This window comes from Arachis ipaensis, chromosome B9, assembly GCF_059453495.1.
Source record: "Arachis ipaensis isolate K30076 ecotype BB chromosome B9, ASM5945349v1, whole genome shotgun sequence".
Taxonomy (NCBI): Eukaryota; Viridiplantae; Streptophyta; class Magnoliopsida; order Fabales; family Fabaceae; genus Arachis; species Arachis ipaensis.
In genome coordinates this window covers 24,553,335-24,579,645 of record NC_142444.1, presented here as the reverse complement: position 1 = coordinate 24,579,645, position 26,311 = coordinate 24,553,335, and the positions used below count along the sequence as shown (strand labels likewise).

At 37.9% G+C, this 26,311-nt stretch overlaps 1 non-coding gene across 1 annotated transcript; it reads right to left on the bottom strand.

Moving 5' to 3' along the window:
- Positions 1-13,092: 13,092 nt before the first annotated feature.
- On the bottom strand, positions 13,093-13,200 carry LOC148544044 (small nucleolar RNA R71). Its single transcript, XR_015901206.1, has one exon. It is a non-coding gene; the product is annotated as a small nucleolar RNA R71 (small nucleolar RNA).
- Between the last annotated feature and the right edge of the window lie 13,111 nt (positions 13,201-26,311).

The following is a 26,311-nucleotide window of genomic DNA, read 5'->3' as shown; positions in this document are numbered from 1 at the left end:
AACATGCCCACGCGAACGCGTCCCTGATGCGTCCGCGTCATTTGAAAAATTAGCCTCCCACGCGTGCGCGTCGCCCATGCGCACACGTGACCTTGCGAAATCGACGTCAAGAGGTATATGGCAGAGAGTTATGATGGAGTGGGGCTGGAATGATGCTGGAAGCACAAGTCCTATCACGCGAACGCGTGCCCCACGTGTCCGCGTCATTTTTCAAAAAGATTCCCTTCACGCGTGCGCGTCACCCTAAATTTTTGCAATATGCAAACGAAACAGAGAGTTGTGCATATGCGAGGCTGCTCTCGCGCCAATGGCACAGTTCATTTCACGCGAACGCGTGACCCACGAGTTCGCGTCATCTGAAAATAATGCCAACCACGCGAACGCGTGACCCACACGTCCGCGTCACCTGCGCCGCACAGCTTATCCAAATCAGCGCCAGATATCTTATCTTTTCTTCCCCAATCTTAATTTTTCCTTCTCCCTTCTTATTTCTTTCTTCTTCCTTCTTTCTTCTTTCTCCCTTGTTACTTTTTACTTTTTTTTCTCCCCTCTTTTTCACATCCATTCTCAAGGTTCTTTTCTTTTCTTCTTCCCTTTTTACTTTTCCATTTTTCTTATTTTTATTTAGATTTTCTTCTTCTTTTTCTTTTTATCTTCATTATCTATGTTTTCCTTTCTTTCTTTTTACATTCTTTTGATTGGTGTTAGAAATTTATTTGGGTGACTATTTTCTTCTATTTTTGCTTGTGAGTTATTAAGGAATTGTTTGACAATTAATATTATTTCTTAAGGGTTGTTTGCATGTTCAAATTCAATACTTTTAATAACATATTTACCATGCATGCTAAGTGTTTGTGAAAAAGTCCGTATGCCATTGTGCATTATTTTTAAATTATTCTATTCTACTACTCTAATGCCTGTTTTTCATAAAACTCCTTAAATATTTTATTGAATGAATATAATTGTCAATACAAATAGGTTGTTAGTTTAACAGACTTGATAATCAAATTGGGTAATTAATGCTTGATCTATGCTACTCATGCCTTTGCCGGCATGCCAATAAACATCTTGCATCTAATTGCCATAACATGCACTTGCTAGATTTCTATTGATGAACTTATCACATGTAGTCGCGACCATGTGTTAACGACATCTTTCTTTACCGTGCATTAATTATCACTTATACTATCCTCTTTCTTGCTCTAACCCTTAGCTTTAAAAGTTACTTACTTTTTTCCTTTTCAGGATGGCCACCAAGAAAGGTAAAGAGAAAGCTACTCCCAAACCACCAGCGAGGAAAGGAACTAAAAGAGAACTAGCTGCAGCGCCATCTTCAACAGCAGTAAAGCCCTCAACAAAAAGAATCAAGAGGATCATCAAGGTCGATGAAAAAGAGAAAGCCTTTCCAGCAAAGGACACTGTGCGATTCACTAACCGCTACTGTGAGCAGATGTTCCCTATCCTGGCTGAGAGGAACTATAATAATGAATACCTTCTCATCCTTCCGACCAACATTGTTGAATTTGTTGAGCCCCGAATTGAACGAAGACAATGGAGATTCCTACGGAGACAGCCACGGCAGGTTAATCTATCATGGGTAGTTGAATTCTACTCTAATTTTCACATGCCAACCCTGCAGTCTGTCTATGTCCGTCAGAAGCAAGTTCCCATAATTGAAGAGGCCATTCAGAAAGCTTTAGATCTTCCCCCTGCTCCAGAAGGATTGGACGCTTTCCAAGAAGCCTCATTCAAACGCCAGACATACCAATTTGACTGGGACGCTATTCTCAGAGTTATAGCACAACCTGGCAGCAAATGGATCTATGGATACCATCGATCCCGACCTAAAAGCATATTGGCTTCAGCACTTACCTTGGAGGCTCGAGTATGGGCATAGATCATGTCCCATTACGTCTTTCTGAGCACTTACGAGTCCTCCTTCACTGTAGATATGGCTGTTCTACTCTGGTGTATCCTTACAGACCAGCACCTCAATTTACCAAGAAACATTCGGCATGCTATGGGACACGTACAGATTGTGGGTAACCTACCTTTTCCTGCCTTGGTTTCAGATCTAGTCTCAGCAGCCGGAGTCTCCTACAGAGCTGGGGATACCAAGGCCATGATTCCACGAGATGATCAGTACGTCCCCAACGGGAAGTACATCAGACCTCCAGCAGCCACTATCAACCGGAGCACAGAACCAGCAGAAGATATCCCTTCTCCTACCACATCACAAGCACCTTCAACAAACCAACTGCTCCATCAGATACTTGAGAGATTGGACCGGCTTGACCGGCAAGGAAAGCAAAGAGAGCGCCGTAACAAGCGCAGATTTACATACCTCAAGGAGCTACTTGTTGGTAACCACCCACCTGAAGAAGACCCAGACACCCCGGACTCCACTTCATTTACCAGCACAGGGAGCCATGACGGTCCCGATTGTGGAGATGCTGCTACCAGCCCCTTTGTTCCTGACTGATGACACCGAGGACGGTGCCAAACTTTAAGTGTGGGGAGGTCGGTCAGTACCTGACTTCCGGAGGTAATTTCTCTTTCTTAAACACCAATAGAATAGAATAGTTATTTATTTTTCTTTTGTTTAGGATAGGATAGATTGCATAGTAATAGGTATTTGCATGCATGTTCTATTTGGTTGAAAAATAATAAGTTTTTTTAAGACCCTACTTTTGAAAAATTTCACTAATTTAAATCAAAATTTTTGTGTTGAATTTGTTTGGAGATTGTATTTGGAACATAGTTCAAAGTTAAGAACACACAACCCAGTGAGAATTGAGCTTAATTACATGGTTACGTTATTTAACCATGATATTATATTCTTGTGTGTTTGCTTCTCTATGATTGTAATCTATATTTTGTTCCATCCTATATGTCCAATATTTAATGTGTTAAATGCATGCATATGATTGAGGCCATTAATTGATTATTAACTCACTTATCCCAAATAGCCTACCCTTCCATTTACCTTTGTTAGCCACTTTGAGCCTTTTAAATCCCATTTGTTCTATATTTTACCACATTACTAGCCTTAAGCGGAAAAATAAGTAATACCCCAAATTGAATCTCTGGTTAGCTTAAGATAGAAATTGTGTATCAATAAAGTATGGGAAAATTGTGGGAACATGGGTTAATAAGGGAATGTGTCATGATAAAATATTGGGAATTTGGGTACCTACTCATGTGAAACTAGAAAAATTAAAAATCCATGTGTATTAGCAATGTTATGTTTACTTTTATCTTTAAAAAAAAAAATAAAAAATAAAAAATAAAAAAATCCAAAAATATTCAAGTAATTAAGTAATTAAAATAAGGGGACAAAATTACCCCAATATTAAGTTTAATGAAAAATCAATGCATGTGTAATACAAGTTAAGAGAAAAGTTGATGCATGAGTATGTAATGTAAAAGTGAAAATTTTGGGTAGCTAGGCATGATTCTAAAAATATATAGAGTGTATGTATAGGTAAGAGCTTAGGTTAATCAATGATTCAATTTATAGCTTACTTAGCCATATATATACCCTCACCTTTACCTTGGCCCCATTACAATCTTGAGAAGACCTCATGATGTTTGCATTGGTACATTAAATACTTGTTGATTGGTTAGGTAAAGAACAAGGTTTAGAAAGCATGATTAGAGAAGAGTAGAGTGATTACCCTATACACCAGAGTGACTAGAGTGCATAATTCTGTGAGGGTTCAATGCTTAATTCTGTATTCCCTGCTTTCATGAGCTGTCTTCTTACAAGTTCACTTGTTTTTACTGTATGATTTTAATGAGTGATATTTGATTTATATCTGTCTTGAAGAACTTATTTACTTTTAACCAAGTAGGCAAAATCATTTTAGCATATAGTTGCATTCATATACATAGGTTGCATCGCAATGCATGAGTTTTACTTTTTCCTACTCATTTATTTTATCTCCTTAAGCTAAGCATTAGGACATGCTAATGTTTAAATGTGGGGAGGTTGATAAACCACTATTTTATGGTTTATCTTGTGTTTAATTGAGTGGTTTCATCAAGTCTTCACCCACTTATTCATATGATTTGCATGATTTTATAATCCCTTCCTAGTATTATTTTATAATTGAAAACTTGCTTCCTATAGATCTTTAATTAGTATATTTTAATTCTCCTTTATACCATTCGATGCCATGATCCGTGTGTTAAGTGTTTCAGGCTTTATAGGGCAGGAATGGCTTAGAAATTATAGAGGAAGCTTGCAAAAATGGAAGAAACACAAGAAACTAAGGAGATGACCAGTGAGCACCGACGCGCACGCATGGCTCACACGAGCGCGCGGAATGGAGAAATTTACAGCGACGCGTGCACGTGGCTGACGCGTACGCGTGGATTAGAGTTTTGCAAGATGGCGCGCACGCATGGACGACGCGTACGCGTGACAAGGAAATTCGCCAAATGACGTGCGCACGTGACTGACGCGCACGCGTGACAAGCGCGATCTGCAGAATTAACAGAAAATGCCGGGAGCGATTTTGGGCTGCATTTTGACCCAGTTTTCGGCTCTGAAACACAGAATAAAGCCATGAAACAAGCAGAGACTCAACACACAGAGACATACACATTCACATATTCTCATTAGGATAGTTTTAGGTTTTTAGATCTGAATCTACAGAGAAACTACTCTTCCTCTAGGTTCTGTTTACATTCATAGTTTCATAGTTTATTGCTTTTGCTTTTGGATATTAAAGAGTCATCACCTCCGTTGAAGATACTATTCTAGTTTGTTTTCTTACTTACTCTTTTATTTATTCCATATTCTTAATTCTTGTTTAGAGTGGTAATTAGATTATTTTCATGGATTGTTAATGAAAAGGATTACTTTTATCTTTAATTAATTTTTAAAGCTTTATTTTATTTAATTTATTATGTCTTCTTCTTATATTTCTACAAGCATTATATTCATGTCAATGGAGTAGATTCTCTACTTGACATGGGGGTTGATTAAAAGGAGACACTTGAGTTGGAAGGCTTAAGTGATGGTTAAATTGGAAGTTGTTGGCTAGTTCTGTATTTATTAACGCTAGACCTTCCCAAGGGAGAGGACTAGGATTTGCGAATAAGAGTTAGCTCAATCACTTGACTTTCCTTTATTTAGTAAGGGTTAACTAAGTGAAAACAACAACCTTTTTGATACTACACTTAAGAGACCCCAACAAGGATAGAACTTCCGATTAACCATTCCCCCAGTTAAGGCTTTTTATTTAGAATAGTATAAATTCCTTTTTAATTTTCATTGCACTAAATTACAATTATTTAATTTCTGTTAATCAATTCTCAAAACCCTCGAAAAATTCCTGATTAATAACTTAGAACCCTTTCTAGCAACTCGTTGGGAGACGACCTGGGACTCATCCTCCCAGTATTTTTATTCTAATTTTTGTGACACCTTTCTAAATTGATGAGGCGAATTTTAGCTGGTTAAGAGCTATACTCGCAACGCTGTACTTATATTACAATCTCTTAATTGGCTAGGTCAAAAATAGTCCAGAAATCACCCCTAGTGATTTCTGATACGTCCAGCACGTGGCAAAGTCACGCGTGAGCATCGTCCACGCGTGAGCGTGGATTGGATTTTTTCCAGGTCATGCGTGCACGTGATCCACGCGTGCGCGTCGTCTATCTTTGTGGAAGCTATGATAAATTATATATCGTTGCGAAGCCTCGGATGTTAACTTTCCAACACAACTGAAACCGCCTAATTTGGACCTTTGTAGCTCAAGTTATGGTCGATTTAGTACCAAGAGGTCAGGTTGGACAGCTTTAGCAGTTCCTTCAGTTTCTTGTATTCCTTCCACTTTTGCATGCTTCCTTTCCATCCTCTAAGCCATTCCTGCCCTATAAACCCTGAAATCACTTAACACACATATCACGGTATCGAATGGTAATAAGAGAGGATTAAACATAGGAAATTTAAGGCCAAAGAAGCCTGTTTTCAATCATAGCACAAAATCAGGAAGGAAAAATGTAAACTCATACAAATCATATGAATAAGTGAGTAAAGAATTGATATAAACCACTCAATTGAGCATAAGATAAACCATAAAATAGTGGTTTATCAATCTCCCCACACTTAAACATTAGAATGTCTTCATGCTAAGCTCAAGAGAAGCTATAAAAGAGTGAAGGGGAATGGTAAAATGCATGAAATGCAACCTATCTATATGAATGCAACTATATACTAAGATGTTTCTAGCTACTTAGTTAAAAGTAAATAAGCTCTTCAAGCCAAACATAAATCAGATTTCACTAATTCAAATTATACAATAAAAGACAAGTAAACTTGTAAGAAGATAGCTCATGAAAGTAGGAAACATAGAATCAAGTATTGAACCCTCACTGGTGGTGTATATGCACTCTAATCGCTCAAGTGTCTAGGGTTAATCACTCTACTCTTCTCTAATCATGCTTTCTAAACTTTGTTCTTCATCTAACCAATCAACAAATATTTAGTATACCAATGCAAACATCATGAGGTCTTTTCAAGGTTGTAATGGGGCTAAGGTAAAGGTAAGGGTACATGTATGGCCAAGTGAGCTAAAATATGAATCTTTAATTAACCTAAGTTCTCACCTAACACACACACACACACACACACACACACTCTCTATGTAATTCTAAGATCATGCCTAGCTACCCATAATTCCCACTTTTGTATCACATACTCATGTACCAAATATTTCTTTAGTTTCACTACATATGCATTGATCTTTTATTGAACTTAGCATTGGGGTAATTTTATCCCCTTATTTATTTATTTAATTTATATATATATATATATATATATTTTTTTTTCTTTTTTTTGTATTTTTTTCTATTGATTAAAAATATAAAAGTAAACATAGCATATCAATACACATGGTATTTTAATTATTTTGGTTTCACATGAGCATGCACCCAAATTTCAAATAATTTGTCAATTTTAACACATTCCCTTATTAACCCATGTTCCCACAGTTTTTCCACACTTAGTTGGTACACAATCTCTATCTTAAGCTAACCAAAGATTCAATTTGGGGTGATTACTTATTTTTCCACTTAAGGCTAGTGATGTGGTAAAATATAGAATAAATGGGGATTAAAAAGGCTCAAAGTGGCTAACAAATGTGACATAAAAGGGTAGGCTATTTGGGATAAGTGAGCTAATAAAACAATGGCCTCAATCATATGTATGCATGTAAATACACTAAACAATGGACATATAGAATGGAACAAAATAAAGATTGCAATCATAGAGAAGAAAACACACAAGAATTAAAATATTATGGTTAAATAGTGTAACCATGTAATTAAGCTCAAATCTCACGGGTTGTGTGTTCTTAGCTATAAACTATGTTCCAATTTACAATCTTCAAACAAGTTTTAACACAAAAATTTTAATTTAAATTAGTGAAATAAAGTCTTGAAAAGAAACTCATTACTTTAACCAAGCAGTGGTAAAATATGCACAAAATCAAGAAAATATGCAATCAAACATGTAAATGAAACAATGAACTAATAAAGAAAATAAGAAATTGGTGTTGGGAAGAAAATAACTAACCCATGGAGATCGGTATCGACCTCCCCACACTTAAAGATTGCACCGTCCTCGGTGCATGCTAAGATGTGCAAGTGGACAGGTTGCTATACTGATGCTTTTCTCCAAAGATTATGCAGATGGAACTTGTTTGTTGCCCATGTAAAGGTTTTCCATTTTCCTTCCTCGGTGTCCATCCTAAAAGAAGAGGAAAAAGAAGAAAAGTAACCCAGAAATAAAGAGAAGAAAATAAATAAAGTATGGGTGTGTTAATGCCAAATAATGGGGTCTCAATTACATGGTAGCTACAACATGCAAGTGAGAAAATAATAGAAGCACATGGTATACCAGTGGTGCAAAATTTGCAACAAAGGGAAGGAGTGTGGGTAATGAAAGACAGTATAAGTTCATATCAATGCAAGAGGAGTACAAGTATCATAAAAGATTAGCATTGATTTAAATAATACTACCCAATCAGAATAAAACAAGTCATGAAGCACCAGGATAATTCAAGAGAAGATGCAACAGTTTAAATAAGAAAATTTAACACCAATGGAAAAATAATAAATTTAGAAAAGAAAATAAAAATATGCACAAAATTAAAATGCAATGAATGAAAGTATGCAGATAAATTAAGTAAAATAGAATGAAAGTGAAGAATGATGAGAAGTTAAAGAGATGATGAAGAAGAAAGTATGAAAGGAAGAAGAAAGAATAAGAAAAGATAGAAGAAGAAAGAATGATAATAGAAAGATAAGTAGGATTGGAGAAGAAAAGATAGGAATTCTGGCATAACTCCAGAAATCGCCCCCAGCGATTTCTGATACGTCCAGCACGTGGCAAAGTCACGCGTGAGCGTGGATTGGATTTTTGCCAGGTCACGCGTGCGCGTCACCTATCTTTGGGGCAGTTATGGAAAATTATATATCATTGTGAAGCCCCGGATGTTATCTTTCCAATGCAACTGGAACCGCCTCATTTGGACCTCTGTAGCTCAAGTTATGGTCGATTTAGTACCAAGAGGTCAGGCTGGACAGCTTTAGCAGTTCCTTTAGTTTCTTGTATTCCTTTCACTTTTGCATGCTTCCTTTCCATCCTCTAAGCCATTCCTGCCCTATAAACCCTGAAATCACCTAACACATACATCACGGCATCGAATGGTAATAAGAGAGAATTAAACATAGGAAAAATAAGGCCAAAGAAGCATGTTTTCAATCATAGCACAAAATCAGGAAGGAAAAATGTAAACTCATGCAAATCATATGAATAAGTGAGTAATGAATTGATATAAACCACTCAATTGAGCATAAGATAAACCATAAAATAGTGGTTTATCAGTAATCAAAGAATTCATAATAAGATACTTGGACACTATTAATTCGGTCTCATTATCGACGGCCGTTCTGACGCTCGTCGTAGGGTCGGAGTTTACTAATGAGCGGATAATTTATACCCTTTTTGTCATTGTTTTTACATAGTTTTTAGTATGTTTTAGTTACTTTCTATTATATTTTTATTATTTTTTATGAAAAAATCACATTCTGGACTTTACTATGAGTTTGTGTGTTTTTCTGTGATTTCAGGTATTTTCTGGCTGAAATTGAGGGACCTGAGCAAAAATCTGATTCAGAGGCTGAAAAAGGACTGCAGATGCTATTGGATTCTGATCCTTCTGCACTCGAAGTAGATTTTCTGGAGCTACAGAAGCCCAATTGGGGCGCTCTCAATTGCGTTGGAAATTAGACATCTTAGGCTTTCCAGCAATGTATAATAGTCCATACTTTGCCCGAGATTTGAAGGCCCAAACTGGTGTCTAAACACTCACCTGAGACCCTTTTCTGGAGTAAAACGCCAGAACTAGCACCAAAACTGGAGTTAAATGCCCAAACTGGCACCCAGGCTGGCGTTTAACTCCAAGAATGGCCTATGCATGTGAAAGCTTCAATGCTCAGCCCAAGCACACACCAAGTGGGCCCCAAAAGTGGATTTCTGCACTATCTGCACTTAGTTACTTATTTTCTATAATCCCTAGTAACTAGTTTAGTATAAATAGCAATTTTTACTATTGTATTCACAGAATTTATCACCTTTGGATTCGGAGGCTGGCCATTCGGCCATGCCTAGACCTTTTTCTCTTATGTATTTTCTACGGTGGAGTTTCTACACCTCATAGATTAAGGTGCGGAGCTCTGCTGTTCTTCATGAATTAATGCAAGTACTATTGTTTTTCTTTCAATTAACGCCTACTTCTTCTCCAAGATATACTCTTGTACTTAATTTAGTTAAGTCAGAATGAAGGGGTGACCCGTGACAATCACCCACTATTTTCGTTACTCGCTTAGCCAAGATCCGTGTGCCTGACAACCACAAGCGGTCTGCATGATGTTCAACGTAGTCATTGGACGATAGCCGGAGTATATTCTCTTGGATATCTAATACACGGACTGAGTCCGTGAGATTAGTATCTTCGTGGTATAAGCTAGAACCATTGGCAGCATTTCTGAGATCCAGAAAGTCTAAACCTTGTCTGTGGTATTCTGAGTAGGATCTGGGAAGGGATGACTATGACGAGTTTCAAACTTGCAAATGTTGGGCGCAGTGACAGTGTGCAAAAGGATAAGGGTCCTATTCCGACGCTAGTGAGAACCGACAGATGATTAGCCGTGCGGTAGCTCTACTTGATATTTTTCATTCGAGACGAGAAATCCGACAGTTGATTAGCTGTGCAGAGATCGTACCTGGTATTTTTCATCCGAGAGGATCACACAGCTTGCCATGGAAGGGAGAACGCATGATTGGAAGAAGGCAATAGGAAAGCAGAGGTTCAGAAGCAATAAAGCATCTCCAAACGCTTATCTGAAATTCCAACCAATGAATTACATAAGTATCTCTATCTTATTCTATAGTTTATTTATCTTTTAATTATCAAAACCTCATAACCATTTGAATCTGCCTGACTGAGATTTACAAGATGACCATAGCTTGCTTCAAGCCGACAATCTCCGTGGGATCGATCCTTACTCACGTAAGGTTTATTACTTGGATGACCCAGTGCACTTGCTGGTTAGTTGTGCGGAGTTGTGAAAAGTGTGAATCACAATTTCGTGCACCAAGTTTTTGGCGCCGTTGCCGAGGATTGTTCGAGTTTGGACAACTGAGGGTTCATCTTGTTGCTTAGAGTAGGTAATTTTATTTTATGTTTAAGCCTTTTATTTTTATTTTTGAGAAATTAAAAAAAATGTTCTTCAGAATTTTTAAGAATGAATTCTAGAGATTCATGAGATATGTTGGAGCCTGGCTGGCTGTTAAGCCATGTCTAATCTTTTGGACTGAGGTTTCCACTTTCCATTGTAAAGAGGACATGCTTGTATGTGTTATATTAAAGCTTGGCTGGCCATTTGGCCATGTCTAATTCTTTTGGACCGGAGCTTTAGAATAACATTGCATGAGCCTTTGGATTCTCAATTAAAATTCTGTGCTGAAGCTTGGCTGGCCATTGGCCATGTCTAATCTTTTGGACCGAAGCTTTAGACTAACATTACTGGAATCCTAGAATTCTTATTAAAAATTTTGAATTTCTTTATTTTATTTTTCAAAATTTTTTTCGAAAAATACAAAAAAATTAATAAAATCATAAAAACAAAAAATTTTGTGTTTCTTGTTTGAGTCTAGTGTCAAATTTTAAATTTGGTGTCAATTGCATATTTTAATTTTTCTTAAAGTTTTTCGAAAACTCATGCATTATGTTCTTCTTTGATCTTCAAGTTGTTCTTGATGATATTCCTTGTTTGATCTTTAAATTTTCTTGTGCATTTTCGAATTCATAGTGTCTCAACATTAAAAATTTCTAAGTTTGGTGTTTTGCATGTGTCTCTTTTCTTAAAAATTTTCAAAAATATGTTCTTGATGTTCATCATGATCTTCAAAGTGTTCTTGGTGTTCATCTTGACATTCAAAGCGTTCTTGCATGCATTATTTGTTTTAATCTTAAATTCTTATGTTTTGTGTCATTTTGTTATTTTTCTCTTTCCTCATTAATTCAAAAAAATATAAAAAATAATATCTTTCCCTTATTTTGCTCATAAATTTCGAAATTTTGGGTTGACTTAGTAAAAAATTTTTAAAATTTAGTTGTTTCTTGTTAGTCAAGTCAAAATTTCAATTTAAAAATTCTATCTTTTCAAATCTTTTCAAAAATAAAGTCTTTTTCATTTTTTTCTCAATATTTTCGAATTTCTTAAATTAATTTTCAAAATTTTTTTCTTAATTTTATTTCATATTTTCGAAATTATTGCTAACATTTAATGTTTTGATTCAAAAATTTCAAGTTTGTTACTTTCCTGTTAAGAAAGGTTCAATCTTTAAATTTTAGAATCATATCTTTTAGTTTCTTGTTAGTCAAGTCATCAACTTTAATTTTCAAAATCAAATCTTTCTAAATTTCTTTTTCAAATCTTTTTCAAAATAAATTTCAATCATATCTTTTTCAAAATTTAATTTCAAAATCTTTTTCTAACTTCTTATCTTTTCAAAATTATTTTCAATTCTTTTTCAATTAACTACTTGACTTTTTGTTTGATTAAGTTTACTATTTCTTATCTTTTTCAAAACCACCTAACTACTTTTCTCTCTCTAATTTTCAAAAATTACTAACTACTTTTTCAAAATTCTTTTTAATTAACTAATTATTTTAAATTCTAATTTTATTTTATCTCTTTTAATATTTTCGAAACTAACTTAATTAATTAAATAAAAACAAAAATATTTTTCTTTTCTTTTAATTAATATTCAAATACTCTCCCTCTCATCTCTTTCTAATTATTTTATTTATTTACTAACACTTATCTTCTACTCATAATTCGAACCCTCTCTCTCTATGTGTTCGAATTTCTTCTTCTTCCTTCTTCATTCTATTCTTCTATTCTTATACTTACATAAAGGAATCTCTATACTGTGACATAGAGGAGTCCTCTTCTTTTTTGTTCTTTTCTTTTTCATATGAGCAGGAACAAGGATAAGAACATTCTTGTTGAAGCTGATCCTGAACCTGAAAGGACTCTGAAGAGGAAGCTAAAGCACAACACTCTGGAGAGGACCTTACAGAAATTTTTGAAAAAGAAGAGGACACGGCAGCCGAAAATAGCAACAATGGTGGAGATGCAAGGAAGGTGCTTGGTGACTTTACTGCACCAACTTCCGACTTCTATAGAAGAAGCATCTCAATTCCTGCAATTGGAGCAAACAACTTTGAGCTGAAGCCTCAATTAGTTTCTCTAATACAGCAGAATTGCAAGTTTTACGGACTTCCATTGGAAGATCCTTATCAGTTCTTAGCTGAATTCCTGCAAATCTGTGACACTGTTAAGACCAATGGGGTTGATCCCGAGGTCTATAGACTTATGCTTTCCCCTTTTGCTGTAAGAGATAGAGCTGGGATATGGTTGGACTCACAACCTAAAGAAAGCCTGAACTCTTGGGAGAAGTTGGTCAATGCTTTCTTGGCCAAATTCTTTCCACCTCAAAAGATGAGCAAGCTTAGAGTGGAAGTCCAAACCTTCAGACAGAAGGAAGGTGAATTCCTCTATGAAGCTTGGGAAAGATACAAGCAATTGATCAGAAGGTGTCCTTCTGACATGCTTTTAGAATGGAACATCCTATGTATATTCTATGATGGTCTGTCTGAATTTTCCAAGATGTCATTAGATCACTCTGCTGGTGGATCTCTTCATCTAAAGAAGATGCCTGCAGAAGCCCAGGAACTCATTGAAATGGTTACAAATAACCAGTTCATGTACACTTCTGAAAGAAATCCTGTGAATAATGGTACAACCCAGAAGAAAGGAGTTTTTGAGATTGATACTTTGAATGCCATATTGGCCCAGAATAAAATATTGACTTAGCAAGTCAATATGATTTCTCAGAATCTGACTGGAATGCAAGCTGCATCCGGAAGTACTAAAGAAGCTTCCTCTTAAGAAGAAGCTTATGACCCTGAGAATCCTGCAATGGAAGAGGTGAATTACATGGGAAAATCCTATGGAAACACTTACAATCCTTCATGGAGGAATCATCCTAATTTCTCATGGAAGAATAAGCAGAAGCCTAATCAAGGCTTCAATAATAATAATGGTGGGAGAAATAGGTTTGGTAATAGCAAGCCTTTTCCATCATCTTCTGAGCAACAGACAGAGAATTCTAAGCAGAGCCTCTCTGACTTAGCAACCATAGTCTCTGATCTATCTAAGACCACTCTCAGTTTCATGACTGAAACAAGGTCCTCCATCAGAAATTTAAAGGCACAAGTGGGTCAGCTGAGTAAAAGAGTTACTGAACTTCCTCCTAGTACTATCCCAAGCAATATAGAAGAGAATCCAAAGAGAGAGTGCAAGGCCATCAATACACGCAACATGGCCAAACCTGGAGAAGAGGAAGAGGCAGTGGTTTCCAGTGAGAAAGACCTCAATGGACGTCCACTGGCCACTAAAGAGTTCCCCATTGAGGAACTAAAGGAATCTGAGGCTCATACAGAGACCATAGAGATTTCACTGAACTTACTGTTAGCATTCATGAGCTCTGATGAGCATTCTTCCTCTGAAGAGGACGGAGATATTGTTGAAGAGCAAGTTGCTCAGTATCTAGGAGCAATCATGAAGCTGAATGCCAAGTTATTTGGTAAAGAGACTTGGGAGGATGAACCTCCATTGCTCATCAATGAACTGACTGCCTTGGTTCAACTGAAATTACCTCAGAAGAAATCAGATCCTGGAAAATTCTTAATAGCCTGTACCATAGGCACCATGACCTTTAAGAAGGCTCTGTGTAACCTGGGGTCAGGAATAAACCTCATGCCACTCTCTGTAATGGAGAAACTAGGGATCTTTGAGGTACAAGCTGCTAAATTCTCACTAGAATTGGTAGATAAATCAAGGAAACAGGCTTATGGAGTTGTAGAGGATGTCTTAGTGAAGGTTGAAGGCTTTTACATCCCTGCTGATTTCATAATCTTAGACACTGGGAAGGATGAAGATGAATCCATCATCCTTGGAAGACCCTTCCTAGCCACAGCAAGAGCTGTGATTGATGTGGACAGAGGAGAGTTAGTCCTTCAATTGAATGAGGACTACCTTGTGTTTAAGGCTCAAGGATCTTCTTCTGTAACCATGGAGAAGAAGCATGAAAAGCTTATCTCAATACAGAGTCAAACAGAGCCCCCACACTCAAGTTCTAAGTTTGGTGTTGGGAGGCCACCATTAAGCTCTGAGTCTCTGTGAAGCTCTCTAAGAGCTCATTGTCAAGCTATTGACATTAAAAAAATGCTTATTGGAAGGAAATCCAATGTTATTTAATTATATTTATCTTTGTTTTCCATTATTATTTTATGTTTTTTTAGGTTGATGATCATGTGAAGTCATAAAAACAACTGCAGAATTAAAGCGAAATAAAAAACAACATCAAAAATAGCACACTCTGGAAGACAGGCTTACTGGCGTTTAAACACCAGTAAGGATAGCAGAATGGGCGTTTAACACCCAGTCTGGCAGCATTCTGGGTGTTAAACGCCAGAAATGGTAGGCAGACTGGCATTTAACACCAGAAAAGGGTATCTAGTGTCTAGCTAGCGTTAAACGCCAGAATTGGCAGGCAGACTGGTGTTTAACACCAGAAAAGGGTGTCTGACTGGCGTTAAATGCCAGAAAGGGGCAGCAGACTGGCGTTTAACGCCAGGAAAGGTAGCAGAGCTGGCGGTAAACGCCAGAATTGGCATACAGAGGGCGTTTACATGCCAAAATGGTGCAGGGAGTAGAATTCCTTAACACCTCAGGATCTGTGGACCCCACAGGATCCCCACCTATCCCAACTCACTCTCTCTCCTCTTCACACCTCTCCATAACACTCTTTCCCAAATACCCTTGACCAATCCCATCAATACCTCTTCCCCAAATACCATTCACCTATCAAATCCTACCCTCTTCCCCACAACCTCTTCACCACTCACATCCATCCATCATAAAACCCCACCTACCTCACCATTTAAATTCAAAACATTTCCCTCCCAAACCTAACCCCTCATACATGAAATCCCCCTCTCTCTTACTCTATAAATACCCCTCCTTACCACCTTCAACTTCACACTTCATAAACACTTAAACCCCCTTGGCCAAATCCACTCCTCCCCTCCATCTCCTCCATTTCTTCTTCTTCTACTCCTTTCTTTCTTCTTTTGCTCGAAGACGAGTAAACCTTTTAAGTTTGGTGTGGGAAAAGCTCTGTTTTTTTGTTTTTCCAAAACCATTAATGGCACCTAAGACCGGAGAAATCTCTAGAAAGAGGAAAGGGAAGGCAATTGCTTCCACCTCCGAGTCATGGGAGATGGAGAGATTCATCTCAAAAGTGCATCAAGACCACTTCTATGAAGTTTTGGCCAAGAAAAAGGTGATCCCCGAGGTCCCCTTCATGCTAAAAAAGAGTGAATATCTGGAGATCCGACGTGAGATTCGAAGAAGAGGTTGGGAAGCTCTCACCAACCCAATCCAACAAGTCAGAATCTTAATGGTTCAAGAGTTCTATGCCAATGCATGGATCACTAAGAACCATGATCAAAGTATGAACCTGTACCCAAAGAATTGGCTCACAATGGTTCGGGGGAATTACTTGGATTTCAGTCCGAAAAATGTGAGGTTGGCATTTAACTTGCCAATGATGAGAGGAGATCATCATCCTTTCACTAGAAGGGTCAACTTTGATCAAAGGTTAGACCAAGTCTTCATGGACATCTGTGTGGAAGGAGCTCAATGGAAGAGAGACTCAAGAGGCAAGCCGGTTCAACTAAGAAGGCTTGACCTCAAACCTGTGGCTAGGGGATGATTGGAGTTCATCCAACGCTCTATCATTCCTACTAGCAACCGGTCTGAAGTTACAATAGACCGAGCTATCATGATCCATAGTATCATGATTGGAGAGGAAGTAGAAGTTCATGAGATCATATCTCTAGAACTATACAAGGTGGCTGACAAGCCTTCCACTTTGGCAAGGTTAGCCTTTCCTCATCTCATCTGTCACCTATGCAATTCAGCTGGAGTTGTCATAGAGGAAGACACCCTCATTGAAGAGGACAAGCCCATTACTAAAAAGAGGATGGAGCAAACAAGAGAGCCCACTCATGGACCTCAACAAGAGCATGAGGAAATTCCTCATCAAGAAATCCCTGAGATGCCTCAAGGGATGCAATTTTCTCCACAAAACTATTGGGGGCAACTCAACACCTCTTTAGGAGAATTGAGTTCCAACATGGAACAACTAAGAATGGAGCACCAAGAGCACTCCATCATCCTCCATGAAATCAGAGAGGACCAAAAGGCCATAAGAGAGGAGCAACAAAGGCAAGGAAGAGACATAGAGGAGCTCAAGCACTCCATAAGATCTTCAAGAGGAAGAACTAGCCGCCATCACTAAGGTGGACCCGTTCTTTAATTTCTTTGTTCTTATTTTCTCTGTTTTTTGGTTCCTATGCTTTATGTTTTGTCTATGTTTGTGTCTTTATTACATGATCATTAGTGTCTAGTGTCTATGTCTTAAAGTTATGAATGTCCTATGAATCCTTCACCTTTCTTAAATGAAAAATATTTTTAATTGCAAAAGAACAAGAAGTACATGAATTTCGAATTCTATCTTGAAAATGGTTTAATTATTTTAATGTGCTGGCAATACTTTTTGTTTTCTGAATGAATGCTTGAACAGTGCATATTTTTGATAATGAAGTTTATGAATGTTAAAATTGTTGGCTCTTGAAAGAATAATGAAAAAAGAGAAATGTTATTGATAATCTGAAAAATTATAAAATTGATTCTTGAAGCAAAAAAAAGTAGTGAAAAACAAAGCTTGCGAAAAAAAAATGGCGAAAAAAATAAAGAAAAAAAAGAAAGAAAAAGAAAAAGCAAGCAGAAAAAGCCAGTAACCCTTTAAACCAAAAGGCAAGGGTAAAAAGGATCCAAGGCTTTGAGCATTAATGGATAAGAGGGCCCAAAGGAATAAAATCCTGGCCTAAGCGGCTAAATCAAGCTGTCCCTAACCATGTGCTTGTGGCGTGAAGGTGTCAAGTGAAAAGCTTGAGACTGAGCGGTTAAAGTCGTGGTCCAAATAAAAAAGAGTGTGCTTAAGAGCTCTGGGCACCTCTAACTAGGGACTCTAGCAAAGCTGAGTCACAATCTAAAAAGGTTCACCCAGTTATCTGTCTGTGGCATTTATGTATCCGGTTGTAATACTGGAAAACAAAATGCTTAGGGTCACGGCCAATGTAAGACCCATAATTTTTGAAAAATATTATTATGAGTTAATTTCAATTTATTTATTCATTAAAGACTTTATTTTTAGAAATTATTTTATTAAAAGTAATTAAATAAAGTTTTGACAATTAAATTGGAAATTTTACCTAATTTTAAAGTTATTGAATAATTTTCTATAATTAAATTATACAGCTTAACAGTTGCAAAAGAATAAGAATTTTATACAATTTAGTTAAATAATAGAGATTCTATAATTTAATATTTTAATTTTTATAAATAGAAAATAAATTATATTATTTCTAATTTTAAATTAGAATATTTGATTAAAAGCTGATTAATAAATTGATAATTAAGTAGTATATTTTTTAAAGTAATTTTAAGAGATCAAATTAGATTTCAAATTTATATAATATACTTTAATTTTATTAAAATTGACCAAACCCCAATTTACCCAAAATTCTTAATTTCACTTTTATCCTAAATTAAACCCTAATTTCCAAATTAAACCCCAAAGACCCTAACCCCTTCTAACTTAACCCTAACCACTGCCAATGTTTCCCTTCTCTGACCAAACCCAACAGCAGTAGGATAGAAAGAAAGAAACAGAGAGAGAGGGTAGAGAGGGGAGAACGGGAGAGCAGGGGAAGAAGGGGGACCACATCCAGTCATCACCACCGCGCCGCGTCGCTGCTCCGCCGCCGTTTGCGCTTCTGTCGCCATCAGAACTGCACGCCGCCGCTGGAAGCATCTTCATCGCCGAGTTGCTTCGTCTTCCAGCCTCCATGGTCGTTGTCGCTAGGTTGCCACGAAGAGGGGGATCGGGAAGAGAGAGGGAGTTTGCATCCATTGCTGCTGTTGGAGGGCAGGACCGTCACGGAGAAGGGTTGAGCCGTCGCTACCGTGCCTCAACCGCCGTCAATTTGCTGCTGCTGTTGTTGTTGGAAGTCGTTGTCGTCGCCAGAAAAGGGGGAAAAAAGCGAGAGTGACGCCGGAGAAGGGGTTTCCATCGCTACCGGTCCCTGTTGGATTCCCCCGTGGAGAAAAGAACGGCGCGAGGGAGAGAGGGAGACAAAATCGTGCGAGCCAGAGGAGCCACCGTCCTTGCCGTTGCCACCACGGTTGCCGGTGAGTCATGCACCGCCATCAGAGTCGAAGATAGCACCAACCTTCTTCTTCTGGTTTCGATTCTCCTGTTGTTGAACCTGTAAGCTTTAACCCTTACTTTGCTTCCATTTTTGTTTCTTAGTCTTTTCTGTTCTGAGTAAGGAAAACAATGTTTCTGTTTAACACTGCTGCTCTGCCTTCCCTGTTTGCTAATGGAATTATCATAGGTGATAATATTAATGGTACTAACGAGCTATTAGAGTTGCTGCTGCTGCTGAACCGACAGAGTCACTTCTAAGCTACCGCAGCCATTGTCGGAGTTCTTAGCTGCCGCCATTGCCATTGGTAAAGAGTATCCTTGCTTTCAATTCCCATCCTTTCAATTTCTAGGGATATGGTTATCACTGCGATGTTATTGCAGCTGCCACCAAGGTTTTCCACCATCACCGGAGCCGCTGTGGGGATAGTTTGGAATTGCTGCCATTGCTTCGTCTCCATGTTTCTCCTTTGTTAAGTAAGCATATCTTTTTCAAAACCTTCACCGCTAGTGTATGTCTGCTTTGTTATGAATTTGATAAAGATTCTGAGATGTTGGTAATGTAGGTTCGAGTTTCGGTTGTTGTGTGTCGCGCTTAGAGTTGCGGTTGCTACTACGGATAGTGGATAAAGCTGAGATTATGGCTGCTGCTGTCGCTAGCCGAGGAAAAGGGATTTTTGACGCATTTTGGTTTTGCGAGTTTCGACTGAGGTAGGGGTTTTCTTAAATCTATTTTACATTACAGGGTTGTTATAAATCGATATTAACGCGTAAAATACAATTTTGTGATTTCATGAGTTTTATGAATTAAATTGAGTTGTTTTGGTTGAATGAGATTATTAGTTTGATTGACAAACTGATCGATTAAGAAAGTTGGATATTTGGATTAGTTGATTGATGTTGTTAAAGTGGTTTTCCCTGAATTATTAGAGGAGATTTATTATTGCCTTTTAGGTTAATTTTGGAAACGGTTTGATTTTAGAAAAGATTTAATATTAAAATTTGATTTGATATTAAACCCGATTTGATATCGGAATTTGATTTTAAAATAAATTTGAAAAGGACTTGATATTTGAAAACGGGTTATTTATTGAGAATGATTTTCTATTTTGGAAATGATTCGAAAAGTGTTTGAGGAATGGTTTGGTTTGAAACTGTTTGAGAAGACTGAGAATTCTTAACTATTGATTGATGCTGTTGGTTGAAGTAGGTTTAAATTGCGATTTATAGGATTGGTTGATTGAATTCTGGATTTTGCAATTTCTTTGGATTGAGTGTTGTTGTGATAATGGTTATTGGAAGTGATTTGACTGATTAACAGGCGTTTGGTTTGGTTGGGACCCGAAAAGGTGGCAGTGTCCAAGTTTTAGAGGAGATGCTGCCGAAATTTTATAAAATTGGAAGTTTTATTTGAAGTAACTAATCAGAAATATTTGTCTTTAAACATTATATGTTTTAAGATTGATTTATTTATCAAAGAAAGAATTGTTTTGAATAGGGATTGTTAATGAACGGAATGGAAAGAAGGATGATGAGGATTTTCTTTGAAATATGGTTTTTGAATGAATTTGGAAATGAGATTTGGATTGATGAATGATTATGATTTAATACTTCAAGTTTTAGAAATAAAGAAAATTAATCTTATTATCTTATAAATTCAATTAGAGAATTTGATTTTAAACCAATTAGTATTTTAATACAATAAATAATATTTTAAAATAATTTTGAAGATTAAAATTAGATTTCAAATTAACATTATATACTCTAATTTGATTAAAAATAACTAAAATCTAAATTAAATCCTAAATTGCTAAAACAAAACCATAAGCCTAATTTTATAAACACTCACACTCACATCTCTCAGCTCACACGCACATACAGCTCCATCCCTTTCCCTACCCTCACTTACCCACAAAAATCCCATCAGAAGGAAAGAAAGAAAAAAAGAAAGGGGAAGAAGGATGGGAACCGAGGAAGGAAGGAGGGGGGGAGAAGAGTGAGGCGGCGCGGTGGGTGTCACTGCCACCGTCGCCGCCGCTGCTGGCAGAGGAGAGAGGAGATCTGAGAGAGAAGGAGAGTGTCGCGTGGGAGGCGCTGTGTTGTGTCGACATTTGCACCAGCGCCGAAGAGGACCGCGCGAGAAGGAGGCGCCACCGTCGCTGTTTTCATCGCGTGTGGAGTCGCCGTTGCCGACAAGCCCAGCCGCTGTCTAGTTGTGTCGCCGCCATGAAGACCTCGCCGACGTCTTTCCCTACCTGATCGTCACCGTCTTTGGAGCAGAGAGCGAAAGAGATCCCACGGTGGAGGAAGCAGGGAGGCGTCGCCGTGCAGCAAGAAGCTACCACCGCCGCGAAGCTACCGCTGCCGTTGCGCGCTCCGTCATCGCTACTGCTAGAGCTGCGCCGCCGTGACCGAGCTTCTGCCACCTGAAACCCGCCGCCACTGCCACCAGAAACTGCCACTAAGGCCTAAGTCAGTTTGGTAAGCTCTAATCTTACCTCAGATCTTCCTTTCTGTTAAGTTGCTTTTATCGTGAGTTGTTACTGAGGGTGTTTGCATCGGACTATATAGTCACCACTACTGCAGGACCATTAGAGCTTCCGGCCGTTATTAGAGCTGCTGTCCGGTCAATTTAGAAGTTGCTACTGTGTCGTTCTATTCTGTTTACCATGGTAAGATTATTCGGTTCCGTTCTTGTGTATCGCAACACTCTATTATCAATCATGTTCTAATATCGCTTAATATCCGTCCCGCGTTAATTCTAAATTATGTCAGATAAGTGGTTGTTGCTGTGATCCCTGCGGTTGATTGGGAATTTCTGCGGTTGCTGCCGATTAACATGAGAAAAAGGATTTAATGAGTTTAATTATGCAACTTACGACTAATTGAGGTAGGGGTTTTTCTTAAAATCTAATTTATATTACAGAGTTGTGATAAATAGATATTAATGTGAGAGAACATATGCCTGTGATTATAATTGTCTTCTAAATGTGGTTGTTTGCTGGACTGAATGACTGATTGCTTGACTGCTTGAATAGTTTGTGATTGCTGAAAAGAGATTAGTTTGAAAGGTTATTTAGTTGATTATTATGAAAAATGGCTTTTCTTGGTTTTGAAGCTATTTTTGATGATGTAAAGGAATTGGCTTTGGAAATGGTTTAATTTTGAGTTAGTGACTTTATAAATGATTTAGTATTTGAGCTAGTTTGATTTTAAAAAGAGATTTATTATGGGCACTGATTTACTTTGAAAACTATTTGATATTGGAACTAGCCGAATCTTGGAAAATGATTGAGGTTTTGAAAAGGTTTGAGAAATGTTTGGATGGGACCCGAAAAGGGTGGCAGAATCCGAATTTTAGAGGAGATGCTGCCGAAATTTTATAAAATTAGAAGTTTCATTTAAAGTAGTTATTTTAAAAGGTTTAATTTTAAGCATTATATGATATGATTTAAGAATACTTCATTTATCAAAGAAAAAGTTATGTTTTGGATTGATAATTGTTAGTGAACGAAACAGAAAGAAGAATGATGAGGATTGATTTGAAATATGATTTTTGAATGAATTTGGAAATGGATATGGATTGACGAATGATGATGATATTGAGAATGGTTTAGATATTGATGAATGATGAATAAATTATTTATATGGCTTATGAATTTGAAATATCTGAGATACGAGGTTCCCTGGATTAAGTGCCGTGGCTTGCCACCACATGTACCAGGTCGAAAACTCGATACTCTGTTGACCCTACGATGTAAGTGTGTGACCGGGCACTATATAAATTCTCGGGAATGTTACACCCATTGAGTAATATTGATTATTTGAGAAAAAGATATGCATAGACTCTTGGGGATGCACGTCGGGGGACAGTCTAAGTACAATTCAGACTTGTCGGGTTGGCTGGATAACCGACAGATGAGCCTCATCAGCCATAGGACAGGCATGCATCATATGCATTTGTATGCTTTGCTTGGGTTTGAACTTGTTTTGGTTTGCCTAATTGTTAAACTGTTCTTAACTGCTACTTGAACTATTTGCTGTAACTGCTACCTACTTGTGCTTTCCTTGTCTGTCTTGCCTGTGTTTGTCCTGGCATGCTACATTGAGAATGAACCTCGGTGCTGAATTAATGACTATGTTGTTTGATTGTGTGGTTGGTTTCTGATTGAGATTTGCTTATGAGAAAGGGAAGACTTTGAAATTTCTGAAAATGTTAAACACTGCTTCTTTGAAAAGGTTTTGAACGATTAGCTATATGATTTTAGAAGTATTCATAAGATAATGATAGTCACAGAATCTGAAAACAGTTTTCTTATTGAATATCTTCTTATGACAACTTTGAAACTCCGTGGTGAGACCGTGTGGTTAGGTTCTCACCCCCCTACAGCTTTACCTTTTCAGGAACCGGATGAAGAAGCGTTAAGAAGAGTTATACTGCGTTTGGTTGATATGTTGTATTAATTAGATTGTTTTCTTCCCTCGTCTTTGTTATCACAAGGTTGTAAGAGGGATAGGAATTGTATGTTTTATATGTATAATATATTATGAGTTATTATGTAAGGAGTCTTGTATATGAATCTATGCCTGTTGGTATTTTTCTTAAGATAAAGTGTTTATTTCCGGTTTTAAAGGAAATCAGCGGTACAGAATCGAGTCACAGGCTCCTATTTTAGTATTTAGTATGTAAAGTAGTCGTAATGCTCCTTGCTATCAGAGTAGCGCAGCCGGAAGCGTGAGGGATCTGGTAGGGTGCAGCAGCCGGGGAGAGTATACACCACTTCTACCATTGGTGCTGAGGGATCTGAGACACTGATTAGAGGTAATTGTGAAATGGCTGGTAAAATCTTAAATGCTTTATTTGATTCAGGAGCGTCTCATTCATTTATTGCATTTGAAAAGGCCCATGAATTAGGATTGAGAATGGTGGTTTTAGGTTATGATTTGAAAGTATATAATGCTACTCATGAAGTTATGGTGACTAGGATAGAATGTCCACAAGTTCCTTTTCGAGTGCAACAGCGTGAATTTGTGCATAATTTGATTTGTTTGCCTATGACTGGTCTTGATCTCATTTTGGGATTGGATTGGTTATCCAAGAATCATGTTTTGCTTGATTGTTCTGAGAAGTCAGTACAGTTTATGCCAGAAGGGTCAGAAGCACCGGTTGTGGTGAATAGTTACTATTTGAATTCTATGATAGTAAACTGTTCTGGAACTGAATGTCAGGGTATTATGTTATTAACTGCGGGAATATCAGGTGATGATCAGAGTTTAGAGCAGATTCCTGTTGTATGTGAATTTCCAGATGTGTTTCCGGATGATATTAATGAATTTCCACCTAACCGGGAAGTGGAATTCGCAATTGAGTTGGTACCTGGATCCGGTCCAATTTCAATTACTCCTTATAGGATGTCGCCTTTAGAAATGGCTGAACTGAAGGCTCAGCTGGAAGATTTGTTGGGTAAGCATTTTATCCGACCAAGTGTTTCTCCGTGGGGAGCACCAGTGTTACTGGTAAAGAAGAAGGATGGGAGTATGCGGCTGTGTGTCGATTATCGGCAATTGAATAAGATCACTGTGAAGAATAAATATCCGTTGCCTAGAATCGATGATCTAATGGATCAGTTACAGGGTGCTGGTGTGTTTTCTAAGATTGACCTGCGATCCGGATATCATCAGATAAGGGTTAGAGACGAGGATATTCCGAAAACTACTTTCAGGACGCGTTATGGTCATTATGAGTATACAGTGATGTCTTTTGGGTTAACTAATGCCCCGGCAGTATTTATGGATTATATGAACAGGATTTTCCGTCCGTATCTGGACAAGTTTGTTATTGTCTTCATTGATGATATTCTCGTTTATTCTAAGTCTGAAGAGGAACATGCTGATCACTTGCGAACTGTGCTGCAAATTCTGAGAGACAGGAAGTTATATGCTAAGTTATCTAAATGTGAGTTCTGGAAGAGTGAAGTGAAGTTTCTCGGCCACGTGGTGAGTAAGCAGGGGATAGCTGTGGATCCTGCTAAGGTGGAAGCAGTGATGAATTGGGAGCGACCAACTTCAGTGACAGAAATCAGGAGTTTCCTAGGTTTGGCGGGGTATTATCGCAGATTCATTAAAGGATTTTCACAACTCGCCTTACCTTTAACTAAGTTGACTAGGAAGGATACACCTTTTATCTGGACTCCGGAATGTGAAGAGAGTTTCCAGGCATTGAAGCACAGGTTGACTACTGCACCTGTATTGGTATTACCTGAACCAAGTGAACCGTTTGAAGTGTATTGTGATGCATCTCTGAAAGGTTTAGGGTGTGTTCTGATGCAGCACCAGAATGTTGTAGCATACGCCTCACGGCAATTAAGGCCGCATGAAATGAACTATCCGACACATGATTTGGAACTTGCTGCTGTTGTGTTTGCTTTAAAGATTTGGAGGCACTATCTCTATGGTGTTAAGTTTCATGTTTTCTCAGACCATAAGAGTTTGAAGTATCTTTTTGAGCAGAAAGAATTGAATATGCGTCAGAGGAGATGGATGGAACTTCTGAAAGATTATGATTTTGAATTGAATTATCATCCAGGAAAAGCGAACGTTGTGGCGGACGCTTTGAGTCGGAAGTCTTTATATGCAGCTTGGATGATGCTACGGGAGGAAGAGTTACTGAAGGCATTCCAAGGTTTGAATTTGGGAGTTAGAGAAGAATCTGGAATCCTGTGTTTGAGTCAGTTGCAAATTTCAAGTGATTTTAAATCAGAACTTCTGAGGGCTCATCGAGACAGTGAAGCGTTACGTAAGGTATTGCCAGCAGTCGAACAGGGGAAACAGTGGAGAGTGTCAGAAGGTCAGGATGGTTTATGGAGATTCAAGAACCGGATTATTGTGCCAGATATTGGAGACATGCGACAGAGAATCTTAAAGGAAGCTCATAAGAGCGGGTTTTCAATTCACCCAGGGAGCACTAAAATGTATCAAGATCTGAAAGCGATGTTCTGGTAGCCAGGTATGACGAATGATGTGGCATTGTATGTATCTAAATGTTTAACGTGTCAGAAGGTTAAGATTGAGCATCAGAGACCATCAGGGACCCTTCAGCCTTTGGAGATTCCACATTGGAAATGGGAGAGTATCGCAATGGATTTTGTAATAGGTTTGCCTAGAACCCGATCTGGTTGTGACACTATTTGGGTGGTTGTGGATCGACTAACAAAATCAGCTCACTTTCTTCCTATCCGAATAAGTTGCACAATGGAGGAATTGGCTCGAATGTATATTAAAGAGATTGTCAGGTTGCATGGCGTGCCTTCTACCATTATATCTGAT